The sequence below is a fragment of the Talpa occidentalis genome, unplaced genomic scaffold (genome assembly GCF_014898055.3).
Source record: "Talpa occidentalis isolate TD23 unplaced genomic scaffold, MPIMG_talOcc4v2.1 talOcc4.10, whole genome shotgun sequence".
NCBI classification, from domain to species: domain Eukaryota; kingdom Metazoa; phylum Chordata; class Mammalia; order Eulipotyphla; family Talpidae; genus Talpa; species Talpa occidentalis.
In genome coordinates, this window is record NW_023600993.1 from 51615131 (window position 1) to 51629382 (window position 14252).

Consider the following 14252-nt stretch of genomic DNA (forward strand, 5'->3'; position numbering starts at 1 on the left):
GATGCATGTTAAGCAGAATTGCTGATGCTTGTAATATAGCCATAGGGATACTAAACTCCTGAAGATGTACAAAATGCTTCTAGAAATCCACCAGATTATATTTTAATAAATGTTTTATTTCTTAAACTCTGTGATATATAAATGGGCATATTTATTATATTTCATTTTTGGTATGCCTGAAAAAAAAGCAGATTAAAATGAAAAATTAAAAAATCTTATTCCTTCTAATGTTCCTTATTTAATGTACATATATTTACAAATATACTGAATTAAACATACTACTTGTTTAACTGAATTAAACATACAAGTTGCTGTGTTATGGGTACAATAGGTCCTCCTTACATAAAGTTATTTCCAGGGGTGTGAATTCAAGATTGTACAGTGTATTTTATTCTGGGAGAATCCCAGAATATAAAGTTATATAAAGTTATACTTAGGGGACAAGGGAATATAAAGTTATACTTAGGGGACAAGCACACCTCACCTTCCGTGGATATTTTTGATATTATTGTTAGAATAAAACTTGGTGGTGTTCTACCTACTTTGAAATTTTGGTAATCAAAATGCAGGTACTTTTTTTCTGGGTCAATTTATGCTCTGGGTCTAATCTGCTGTCCTCTCAGCTGTTCAAATACTAGACCACGAGATGGCTTCTCATCACTAAGACAAAGTGCACACAACTCAGGGGACTCTAGGGTGCCACCGCTTTCGTCTCTGTTTCTCCTCCCATCATCAGCTACTCTTTTTTGTCATCCAGCCACACTCAACTTTTTTTCCTTTTTTTCATGAAGGTTTCCTGTTCATTCCCTTGCTTTCATTCTGGTTTCCACTTCATTTGCCCCTTTGTCTGTGACTTCCTCTCCTCTCTTAGTTTTTCCACATGACTCCTGTATATGTATCATCAGATCTTTGCTACAGTGTTCCTGGATGTAAATTCTTATATGTTTTATATATATGCTTTACTTCCTACAATCCTTACTGTTAATGCTTAACCCATCCACACTTTTTTTTAAAGATTTATTTATGCATACAAGAACTGGGGTACTGTCCAGAGGTGTGTGTGTGTGGGGGGGGGTGAGAGTATTCGCCAGAGACAAGAGTGGGGAATAGAACAGGCAGACTGACTGAAATACACTGCTGAGGGGAGCAGTGGGCGAGACAGGAGTGGTCTGCTGTGCCAGTGGATAGCTCCCTGGCTGGCCAGGGATGGAACTCCTCCTGCAGAGGAGTGCTGTGCTTAATCCCTTGTGCCACCAGGGAGGCCCAACCCATCAACATTTTAAACTCCCTTAGGGAGAAAATGTGTGTTTCCATTTCCCCAGCATCTAAGTAGAATGTGTATTATGTCAGGTATGACACAGTTACTAAATAAATATTGGTTGAGTGAATACATGAGTGAAGTAGAGTTTGAATTTCTGACTGATGTATTCTCACTAGATATTTAATTGTTTGGATGAAAGATACTGATTTAAACCCAATATTTATGAATTTTTTTATGAATGTTTTCACAAATATTTGGAAGGTTTGGGGGTGAAAGATAAATTTAAAGTCATGAAGAAATGAAGTGAGTAAGGTGATTACTCACAAGGAAGCAAAGTGTGCATCTGTGGGTATTAACAGGTTAATTTTCTTTAAATACATTAAAGTCAATTTTAAAATTTCTTACAAGGAGCACATATGTAGGGACAAAAAGGGACTGAAAGTGTGTAAAGCAGCAGCCACCAGCCCTACCCTTCCTTAATACTAGCAAATAGATACACCTTCAACAAGAAAAAAAAAAATACACATATTTCAAAATATTGTAATAGTTTGAGAAAAGTAACTCTGGTGGTTGAGTTGAGGGTAGGATGGGAATAAAAGTCCATACTAATCGGAATTTTAAAGTCACAATCTATTTTCTCTTTAATGCCATGTAAAGGGCGCTGTGTCTCTCCAGTGTTGGCTCGCATCTCTGTAACCTTCTTCCTCAAAGGCCTGTCCTAAAGAAGGTTCAATCTTCTTTTCTCCCCTCTTTCAAAGACAGTATTTCAAAAAAGGCACTAATTTAAGCCCTGCTAAATGTCCAGATGCAGCACCTGGGAGAAATGAAGTTCAGAAGTTCAAAATTTGGAACTGCTTAAGCTAGGAGAATCTTCTTGCTGTAGTTGCATGTCTGTTTCTAGAAGCTGGTAACTTCTTCCGGGCGGGCATCGTTCCATTTTAACAGATGGCCTGAAGTGTGGCTGTGCCAGACTGTGAAGCCCAAGTGTTAACTTGTTCAAGAAGTTGAAATGCCTCTCAGAATATCTTCTCCTGATGATAGCCTTGTCGTTACCTCTAGAACTTTCTGAGTTGGAAGAACAAACTCAAAGAAACATAAGAGAAGTCTCTAGAGTGATGCTGTCCAAGATGGTGGTCCTAGCCACATGTTGCTATTAAGCACTTGAAACGTGGCTAGACCTAATTTTGAGATGTAATAGTTTAAAAAAAGTAATTCTGGTGGTTGAGTTGAGGATAGGATGGGAATAAAAGTCCATACTAATCGGAACTTTAAAGTCACTGACATTTTAATGTAAGTGTAAATGTATACCAGAGTTAATTTTTAGTATGAGAAAAGTAAAATATCTTGATTATCATTTTTAATGTTTATTTATATTGAAATCATATTTGGGGTACATTGTACTAAATAAGATAATAAAATTAATTTTCCTATTACCTTTTGGCTTTCTTTTTAGCATGGCTCCTAGAAAATATAAATTTATATCTGCGACTCACTTTATATTTCTACTGGGAATGCTGTTTAGCGGAGAATCTTTACCAGGGATGTATATGGAGCTTTGTCCGATTTACACTCTGACATAACTGTTTATTCTGAAATATATGAGGTCAGATATGAATTAAAACCTTGGATTTTCTAAATTAGTTTCTTAGTAACTTGCAGTTTAAATGTAGCAATAAAAGCCAGAGTGGGATTTATTTTTTCAGGTGTAAAACGCATTTCTAGAAACCCAGAGCTTTGCAGAACTAAAAATTTATTCTCATTGTTTTATTTTTAAAGTCTATTTTAAGTTCGCTCCAGGACAAAAATGTTCAGTGTCTTTTGGGTTCTGATGGCCTGGTAAAACTTCTTTGTAAACCCAGGGGATGTGATAGAATTGGTACAGGAGAAAATTAATTTGGTTGTGATCCATGAATGGGATGGAGGTAATGTGCAGTGCTTGCAGAGTCCATTGTAATCAATCACTGCAGAAGTTTTGTTGCCATGCTGGACTGCCCAGCACCATGCATTTTGGGCAGCAGAATGTCAAGGTACCTTCGGCGAGAACCCTGTCCTGGTGCACTAAGAAAAAAGTGTAAACATAGAGATAGAATATGTATATAATTATAGCTCATGAATACGCAGTCAATGAAATTGCTTAGCATTTATTCTTCTGTGTGTGTGTTTCTGGAAAAATGTTAAATGGGGTTTTCCACCATTTTTTTTTTCAACCTAGTTGTAGGATATTTTCCAACCCCACATTTTTCCAGTACTTTAGTTCAAAACTCATAGCAATGAGGCACTTTCTTGTCAAAGGTGAGTCAAAAACAGGAACCTTGATATTTTGTCATATGATGCCGAATGTTATAAAATAATAATAGAAGGGGTTCATTTTTTTTCCCTTTTAATCATCAGCGTAGCTGCTTGACTTATTCACCATCACTAAAATCAGGAATTCAACAGTGTAGGTTGGAGAGCCTCCATAGAAAATGCATTCAGGAGCATACGCATTAAATGGGTTATAAATAGTATCTGCCCTGACAATGCCGGAATTTTCTCAGCTTCTGGAGACATTGAAGTCTTTGTTTTGTGGGTCACTGCCCTCTCCCCCACCCCCTAAGCTTGAGTCATAAAGTCTGAAAAACTAATGAGGTTGCTGAAACTTAAAATCTAATTGGTAAGTATGTATGGGAAATCAGAGAGATGGCAGAAGGCATGCACTCGGATTCACGGTGGTCTCTCTGTTGTGGTCTTCAACTTGCTTATGTCACATTTTATTGTTTAGGTCTCTTGAATTTATTTCTTTTCCTTCAACAGAATCAAATTGGACTCTCATTAAAAAAAAAAAAAGAAACAAATCATAGGTAGGTAGCCATCGTGGCTAATATATGATCCTGAATTCTCCACGTATAATAGGGGGAAATCTACAATTGAAAACAAAACTATAAACCAGATATTCATTTTGTGTATGCATGCTTAATATTTTGCTCTTATATTCTGAATTTATATTTGGCAGTATACAGTAGGGATTGCACAACACAGTCTGCATCTATTCTGCCACCTGTTCATGTATGGTCATAGAACTAAGACTGGTTTTTACAATTAGAAGTTGTTTTCAAGTATTTAAGGTTAAAAAACAAAAACAAAATAAGAAGCATGAAATAGAGACCAGTTGTGACCCATCCAACCAAAACTACTGACTGTTTGGGCTCTGACTTAAGAAATTTACTGGCCCTTGGTTTAGAATGTGCTGGCAACATGTGACAGTAGGTATATAACCAAATAAATAACTCCCTTCCTGAATTTATTAATTACCTAGCAAATATTTCTTGAGTGGTTTGTTCTGTTCCAAGCTCTGGAATAAATCCTGGGGAGATAAAGTGAAAAAAGAGATACTTACCTTCACAGATCAAACCTGTGAAAGGAAAAAGGCCACATCTAACCAAAGCAAACAAATCAAACTGAAAAATTAACTCCCGCAAAGACAGAACAACTGAAGATGCACCAGGGCAGCACAGAGGGAATTTGTGTGTCTCTCCCTCTGCTCTTCCTCTTTGGACAGTGCTGTGCAACGATGACTAAGTGATTTTCCAGATTTTGAATTTACCCCCACCCTACCCGCCCACACACAAACACCAAATCCTTGTTTACTTTTCAATGTGATTTCCTTATTTTCTGTTTTATATCTTTCCCCAGGGATATTTTTTGCCTCAACTGGAATTCAGGTTTCACCCTAGGTTACTGAGTCCTTTGGGTTGGATTTCACAAGGTGTCTTTATTTCCATCTTTGTTTTGTCTGTCAGCTTTTTGGTGTCCTTACACTCAAAGTTAGTTGTACATACAGTGGACAGTTGGGATTTGAACCTTAATCTTTTAGACTTTTTTGTTTTTCCTTCTGGCAATATGAATGATAATTATTTTGTTTCTTTTAGCATTATGGTCTTTCCTTAGTTCTGATGTTCTTTAACAAGCTGACCTTTTATGATCTGCATGAAAGTGAGTTATTGCAAGTGTTTGCTTCTTTATATTGGATCTTTCCTGTTGGAATTCATTGCAACACTGCCTGACCCCTTCATTATGCTTGCTTGAGCCTCCTGAGTAGTGGGGAGTGATTTTTTTTCTGGTTTAAGATATGCCCTCTAGCCTGCATTTTGGTTAGCGCAGTGCCCAGAGCTTGGACAAAAGGCAGTGATGGATACACTCTGAACATACACAGTCCTGAAATGAACCTGATACGAAACACTGACCATATTCATGTAAAATGACTAAGCAAAGGTCAAAATATGAGCAACATTATTTGTGGCACAGTAAGAGATTTTCAAAGTCTGTCATCTTTTTTCAGAAGACTGGGATTATTGATGTCTGTGCCAGGCTGAGGCCCATCTAAAAAATGATTTGGTACAAACTCAGACTATAGTAGATGAAAAATAATTTAAGTGCATCCCAGGAGGTATTAGAGCACTGCACCTGACTCAGATGTAGTTCTATTATTTGTGCTGTTATCAGATATATTTGCCTCTTAACAATAGGATTTTCCTCCCTCTAAATCAGTTTTGTCATCTGCAACCAGGGTAGTGCTCACCAAGAGTATGTTACTGTCTGTGACATGTATGCAAAGTGTTGGGCTACTAGAATTTACTACAGTTGCTTGCTGTAGAGTCTATGCTGGTTATCGATTTGTTGCTGTTCAGGTCCAAATTCACCCTCTATTGCCTGCTCTGTGAAAATGGATCTGAACTGCAAAGGTTCCCCTTTGTCAGCTGGAATGATGTTAAACTTCGTCAGGAGAGGGCGCTGGAGAGACATTGCGGGAGGATTCAGGAGAAAGTTTTCTGTCTTCCATCTGGTGTGTGTGTTTACCTGGCTTCTCCAGTATTCGTGACTTCTCTGGCACTTCCTTCCTGCAGTATAGGAGACATCCCCATTGTTTGTTTCCTGCAGGCTAGTGGCTCTGTCATCATCCAGGCCCTTTTGTGTAGGCATTTCTCCAGTGCCAGGATCCTATACTACGTGGTGGGCCAGAGCTGCACATGGTAAATAGTAATTTCCCCTGATGTTCAGTTTGCCTCTAGTGACATATCTCTCTGTGAATAGCTTTCTCTGGGACCTAACAGGATGGATTCTAGTGAGTTCCACAGGTGTATCACTGCAGTGAATCCCTTGCCATGCAGTGAGCCATATAAGACCTCAACCTTAGTCCTGGGGAGTTGGTTCTCTCTTGGGACATGAATGTCAGCCCGGGACTGGTGGTTGCTCCTTATTTCTGCCATTCCTATATTCTTTTTTTTTTTTAAAGATTTATTTATTTATGCAAGAGCTGGGGTACAGGTCAGAGGCATGGGAGGTTGAGAGGATTCACCAGAGAAAGAGCGGGGAGCAGATCAGGCAGGCAGAATGAAATCACTGCTAAGGGGAGCAGCAGGCGAGACAGAAGAGGTCTGCCACGTCATGTGGGAATCTCCCTGGCTGGCCAGGAATCGAACCTGCTCTGCAAAGGCTGCAGACAGCTTTACAGCGTTGAGCTCAACCCGCTGCGCCTCCGGGGAGGCCCATTCCTATATTCTTTAGGTTTCTATTTTGCATCTTATTAGCTAACCTTCCACTCTAGTTAATCATTCCTTAGATTAAATTTTCTCCCTGCAAACTACTGTGTGGTTCTTTCTCTGAATTTGACGCAGATTAGTACTGGGTCCCATTAATAAAATTACATTCTGGGTGTACATTGCAAAAGCAAGTAGGTAAGACATCTAATCTGATGGATTTGTTCAAAGGACCATGAAATAAGAATGGATATGTGCTAATATATACTGCATTCTTTTGGTCAAGTGAATAAGACTTAGGAAAACCTGGAATTTTGTGATCATCTGGAGTAAAGAAGGAGGTTAGTGGTTCTGATGAGCCTAGAGTTAAAAATCCACAAAAGATTTATATATATATATATATATATATTTAAAGATTTTTTTATTTATACAAGCACTGGGTAGAGTCAGAAGCGCGGTAGGGTGAGAGAATTCACCGAGCCAGAGTGGGGGGCAGAGCAGGCAGAAGGACCGAAGTACACTGCTGAGGGGAGCAGCAGGCAGCAGGAGGGGTCTGCACACCATGTAGGACCCTCCTCCCGTGGCTGGGGAACAGCCGGGGATCAAACCGGCGCTGCAGAGGCTGCGGGCAGCATCGCAACCCAGCGCTCAACTGCTGCGCCACCGGGGAGGCCCCACAAAAGATTTTATCTGACAAACTGACCATTCTGCTCTGTATGGGAGCTCCGGATACGTTCACCAGGCTGCTGCTGGAACCCTGTGATCAGTGATAATTCAGTTGCTGGGGACTGTCTGCAGAGCTGAAATATCTACATTGATAATCGAAAGTTGATTAAATGTACATGTCAAGCTTGTTTCCTTCTACTCTGTATCATGTGATAGGTTGCAAGCAGTTGCTCTTCTGTTCCCCTTTTCTGTGTGAATGCTGCAGCAATATTATATGGGCAAGTGTATGACTCTGAAAAGACCAGAATGAGGGACCTTAAGGATTATCTGGTCTGATCCCTTCAATTTTGGGGTGAGGAAGCTGACCTTAGGTAAGGTTAATTGCCTTGCTCTCAGCGTATGCACCCAGTTGGCAAACAAAAGAATACACCAAGAAAGGTTTTTTTAATTCCTAGTTAGTTGCTCCCCATCATCCCCTCACATATCTATTAACTTTTAAATCTCTAATGACTGATATTCTTACATTTGTATTTAAGACTTTAAAGCTTGGGGAAATACATATGTATTTTATTAAAGAATATTTGAATCTAAATATATCAAGAAGATATAGCAGAAAAAAACCTTGAGTAGGTACATCATTTTCTAATTTTAAAACTATTTTATTCAGTGTCATATATGTGGATGAAGTTTGTCTTGAGAAGAGCCACACACTGACTCTCAGACCTGCTCCTGGGAAGTGACACATGTCACTTACATTTCATTGGCCCCAACACCTCACAGCCAGGCACAGGATCAGAGGGAGGGAAATGCACACTCACAGAGGGAGCAGTCAGTCAGGAGGAAGGAATTGGCCCCAGGGCCAGTGTGGTCATGTCTTAAACATTTTCACTGAATTAGCAAATATGATTTCTGAGATATGATTCCTAACTTGTCTTTTACCGTTAGTTTTATTCATTGGCTTCATTTTAAAAATCTTGTGTATCTTCACATCAGTGAACTGCTGAGTCAACAAACAGGTAATGCGCAAGATGGACAGAAGAGCAAGGCTACAAGTGAGTGACCCAGTCACCTTGATGACCTCTCATTTCTTACAAAAGTGTACCCGAAATCGGTGACCTCGGCAGCCTGGAAGAAATGAGACATTAACAGTTTCATTCTGTAACTCAATAATATTTAGTCCTTCTACCATATGATGTGATAGAAGCTTGAAATACCGGGACAGTCTTGAGTTCTACCTCTGGAAAAATTCATTAGAAATACGGTCAAGAATAACTTTGCCTTTATTTACAATTGGCCCAAAGCTAGGATTACTTGCATGGGTGCCAGCTAATGAGTAAATCAGTCAGTATTGATTCCATGTTCAGCCTCAAGCATGTTTTTCCCTGGAATGCAGGTTTAGTTGGACTTTGAGGAAAATCATTAACTCTTCCAGACTTCAGGAAGCTTTGTGAATGACTAAAGATTTCAGGATTATGTTTATATGGCTTCAAAGGTTGTTTTTTTAAGATGATGGATGATTTACAACGATTAGGTAGACTCCCTCATTAATCTGGAGCTATTTTAATGAAAGAACTGAAAGGACAACCTGTTTTCTTCTTAGAGGGATAATATGTCAGTTTGGTTTTGAAGTTACATTTTTAAAAAAAAAAAGATTTATTTATTTATTTATTTATTTATACAAGCACTGGGTACAGTGAGAAGTGGGGGAGGGTGAGAGAATTCCCCAGAGCCAGAGCGGGGAGCAGAACAGGCAGACTGACGAAGTACACTGCTGCGGGGAGCAGCGAGTGAGACAGCAGTGGTCTGTGTGCCATGTGGGACCCTCACCAGCAGCAGGCGATCGAAACGGCGCTGCAGAGGCTGTGGGCAGCTTCCAGCCCAGCGCTCAACTGCTGCGCCACTGGGGAGGCCCTCAAGTAGATAATGTTAACTAATCTAGAATACATGAAGTGAAATTCTTGTGACCCAAGTGTACATAAATTTAGCAGCTGCAGATATATGAACATAGAAGATAAATATATAGATTGCATTTTATAAATGGTTTAATATAAAATTACCATTGTGTTTATATATAATGAATTTTATTATTACTAAATACATGATCTGTTATAAAATTAATCTGCTCCTACCTTTAGTTTATTATCCATCCCTTCCCTACCCTGACATTCCATAGAAGTGAGGATTTTTTGTTTTTGTTTGTTTGTTTTTTTAAGATTTTATTTATTTATACAAGAACTGGGGTACAAGCCAGATGTGCGGGAGGGTGAGAGGATTCATCAGAGATAGAGCGGGGAACAAAATAGGCAGACTGACGAAATATACTGCTGAGGGGAACAGCGGATGAGACAGGAGAGGTCTGCTTGGCTATGTGGGATTCTTGCTGGCCGCCCGGGATTGAACCTGTGCTGCAGAGGCTGCGGACAGCTTCACAGTGCTGCGCTCAACCACCTGTGCCACCAGGGAGGCCCTGTTTGTTTGTTTCACTGCTGTATTTTTAGCACCTCAGTGTCTGGCACAGAGTAAGTGCTCAATATATATTTGAGGAATGAATGAATGAATGACCCTACCTTTTAGAGTACACAAAATGGAGCTTAAATTTGTCCGTTGAGAATCCTCCTGTTGCTCTTTTTGTATTCATCCCATTGTTTATGATTTCATGAATCTCGGTTCTTAGATTGTCATAAACTGGCTTTTAGTGCATCTCTTTGGTTTTCTTTCCACGTTTCAAATATTCTTATGAGGTGTTTACTTCTTTTTCTCATTGATTTTTGCTGTTTGCTTAATCTTACTTTACCTTTAGACCCTTCAAGAATTCATGGTTCAAGCCTTAGGCAAGTTAGCTGACATGTCCATCCCTTATTTTCTTCCTCCATAAAATGGAGATAATAATATATAATCTTGCAAGGTGGCTGTGAGTGTGAATGAGATGATGCTTGTAAAGTAGATAGCACAGTGCCTAGTATAAATATTGGTTGTAGCACTGCTGATAAAGATGTAAGTATCTTAAGACTCAGCATAATATCTGCTCACGAGCAAGCATAGAATAAATGGCAGTTGTTACAATTATTATACCTCCCCCCCATTATTACCACCATTAATTATATTGTTCTAGATAATGATCTGAGAGTATGACATTAGCAAAAATTCTAGAGACAATTAAGGGTTGTTTCATCTTCCTCTTCCTCTTTCTTTTCCATGGTGGACTAAATTGTTTCTCTGCTACTGCTGTGCAATGGAAACCTTTCAGAATTGCCTTCTTTGCTGTGCTATGTGATGTTGGTTGTCACCATCATCTTTGCACTCAATCTCTTTTGCAATCTCTATTTGAATAGATAGCAATAGGTAACTTGTCTGGGTCCTTGAGATGTATTTCCACATATGTATTTCACAACACACATGCTTTCTGGCAAAGCCTTCATTTTTTTGGAGGGCATTTCAAGGAGCCACTTTGTAAATCTGAATGCCTAGTTTATTTGCTTTCCACCTTCTCTCCCTCAGTGCCAGGTTAGTAAAACTCCTCAGATTTGAATCCTACAACTAATCAATCAGCAAATGTTTATTAAGTATATATACTTTTATATACATCTATAAATATATATATATGTGTGTTTGTGTAGAGGATTTTTTGAGCAACAGAATGGCATGGTGAAAAGTGATCTTTAAGAATAATACTCTGTGGATTGTGCAGGTTAATGGTGGAGGGGGCATTGCTAATTTGGCAGATAAGGGGGGTTGTATTGTGGGAATTGTCAAGAACCAGAAATGCAGCTGTATGGATGGTACTGTGTGTATTGCTTGTCTCCCAAAGCAGTTGCCCCAATTTACACTTCCACCAACAGTGTCTGAGATTTTTGGGTGCTCCTCATTCTTGTGAACACTTGCTTACTATTGCTGCATAACAACTGATACCAAAACATAGTGATTGAAAACAATAACTATCATTTCATTATCTATAGATGAGACATTCAGGTGGGCTGGACTGGCCACTTCTGGCTTGAGGTTGTAGACAGATGGTGGCTGACAGACTTCCCACCAAGGAGAAAACCATAGAGGATCAATATAAATACCTTTTCTTATCTCCTTTCTTCCCCCCAGGGGAGAGATCCAGACTAGGGGGAGCCAAGAGAAGTAGAAATCCTGGCCCTGTTATGAACATTTATGGGCATCTTCGTTGTTGAACCTTGTGCAAAGTGTTCCATTTTCATATGGGGTTTTTAATCCTCTCAATGTGATCTTTCCTTCAGAATTAACTTTCTAGACAAGGCTTTCCTTAACAAGCCTATAAATATAATTTCCTCTTTATTTCAATCTTACTGGCCAATTCATCACCTTCATATTTCTTTATATACTGTACTTAGAGTTGTTTATCTATTTATTACCAGTTCAGCTGCCTTCCCCCAGTCTCTAGCAATGGACTAAGGATCCATGACAACAAGCACCCTGGCTCTTTTTTGCACTACTGTCTACCTAGTAGGGTCTCCAGACAGAACGCCCAGTATATATAATACTAATATTATAGTAGAAGTATATCTCAGTGTGGACTATTTTTATAGTGTCAGTTTATCTCAAATACTTAAAAGCCATATCCTTTAAAATGTTTATCTCTAATGTGGAACATCTTTTTTTTTTTTTTTTTAATAGAGGCATGCTTTATTTATTTATTTTACTTGTTTGTTTGTTTGTTTATACATGCACTGGGTACAGTCAGAAGCGCGGGAGGGTGAGAGAATTCACCAGAGCCAGAGCGGAGAACAGAGCAGGCAGAAGGACCGAAGTACACTGCTGAGGGGAGCAGCGGGCGGCAGGAGAGGTCTGCGCGCCATGTGGGACCCTCCTCTGGTGGCCGGGGAGCAGCCGGGGATCGAACCGGCGCCGCAGAGGTCACGGGCAGCTTCGCAACCCAGCGCTCAACCGCTGCGCCACCGGGGAGGCCCTAATGTGGGACATCTTATACTGAACTATTTGTGGTGTGACTAAGGTTATTGTTGCATATTTTCAAAATCCTGTCATAGACATTTGTAATAAAGGTGAAGTCTTCAAAGCTTTATCTCTGGGAGTCCCTGAATATTGAGAATTTTAAAATACCTCTTTTGGTAGAATTACCTGACCTGAAATGACAGGAGGCTATTTATAGTCTTTATTATCCAACTTAGTTGAATATTCATATGTTTCCTGGCAGAAACATTAATGCACTTGATTACAAGCTGTGTCCTGATCTCAGGGAGATATTTTACTGTGTATGTACATTGTCATCTTTATAAAATCTGAAAAATTCTGACCCATCAGTCCCCAAGAGCTTTTTTTTCCCTGGTAAATATTGGGAAACTTTCTATACTTTTCATTTTTTAATTTTGTTGATGTGCCATTGGCTTATAATACTCTAAGTTTCAGTGTAGCTTCACAACTTGACAAATGTGTATACCACTTCACACCCACCACCAAAATCCTAGCACCATTCACTACCAATTTGAACCCCTTCAAGAGTTTTGCGATGTGAGTTCATGTATATGTAGAGGGGTGAGGATGAGAGAGTGGTGGGGGTAACATGTATAATAGGTACATAGAAATTTCTGAAGTGATATATTATAGACTCAACAGTGATTACCCCTGAGAGGAAATTGTTTGGAGATACAGTAAGATTAATTTATGCTTCTTTTACATTCAATGTCTCATTATTATTACAGTAAAACAATTGCCTTTTTTCAGTGAAAGAGAGGCAAGAACAGAATTAACTGGAGGGTTTTTTTTTTTTTTTTGGTTTGTTCTTGTTATTTTTAGGAAATAGTGGTCATTTAAAAAACAGTTGTCATCCAGGCTATGCTCAACATTACTGATTGCTGACAAAGACTCAGAAAAAGTCTACACACACAGGCAGCAGAATGCCTGTTAGGCAATATGTCCCTGCTTTAGTGGCAGGGATTTATACCAGCTAAAACACTAATTTCACTTTACAAATTAAAATAAAAGCACTTGAAAATGTGATGAGTCAGTGAAACTGACTGTTATTGGTGATGGCTTTGGCATGTTTTACGAAGTCTAAATGATTACTCATCCACTGTACATTTGCAGAAGTTCTTTAGCAAAAGCCAGATGCATACGTAGTAGCAGGGGTTAGTAGGTGGAATGGAGGATTAAACACAGCGAGTTTGTGGAGTATTGGTTTGAAGCTGTTTTCTGGCTTGTCAACAGGCTACTTTTCTGAGTCAGCCTATAGGATGGCTTCCCAGGGTAAGTCTGATTTTGCTTTTCTGGGTTTAAAACATCAGTGATAATGGAGATTCGACAAGTTGCCTTTAGCACTGAATTCTGTAAATTAATAGTGCCTGCATTTCTTCTGTAAGAAAGACATTTATCATTTCCCAGCATATTCTAGTGTTCCTAGATTTTTATAGCTTTGTCTCACCTCCCCCTAATTTTTAAAGTCAAATGTCCAAGTGCTGAAAGAATTTGCAAGGGGAATGGCAAAGGTCATATGTATGTTCTGTGGTTGGTACGTGCAGAGCAATGTGACTGAGCCATAGCCCTTTGTCACCCTTTCTTTTAAGGAGGATGTTTCCAACAAATTAGTGCAGCACACTTTATGTGCTTGTTTATGACCTTAAAAATGGTTTAGATTTTGCTGAGTGGCCATTACTGATGCTTTATGACATGTAATAATGGTTTCAATCTGCACTTTTTTTTTTTTTGAACTAAAACAATGTCATGCATCAGTCAATGTGAAGTTCATTTTTTTTTCTTTTGAAGGGGCCCTGGAGAACATTCAGAATTAAAATAAGTCCCTGCTGCAAAATGTTAGTTCTTGAGGTCAG

General features: G+C 39.1%; 1 protein-coding gene across 7 annotated transcripts in view; it reads left to right on the forward strand.

Annotated features, from left to right (window-relative positions):
- MITF (melanocyte inducing transcription factor) overlaps positions 1-14252 on the forward strand; it is a 212124-nt gene that overhangs the window by 71057 nt on the left and 126815 nt on the right. Inside the window, exon 1 of one of the 7 annotated variants that reach the window (XM_054695478.1) lies at positions 13533-13671. The exons of the other annotated variants lie outside the window; for them this stretch is intronic. The gene's annotated coding sequence lies outside the window, so the exon portion shown is untranslated. Of the gene's footprint in view, positions 1-13532; positions 13672-14252 lie in introns of those variants that run through there. 7 annotated transcript variants of the gene reach the window in all.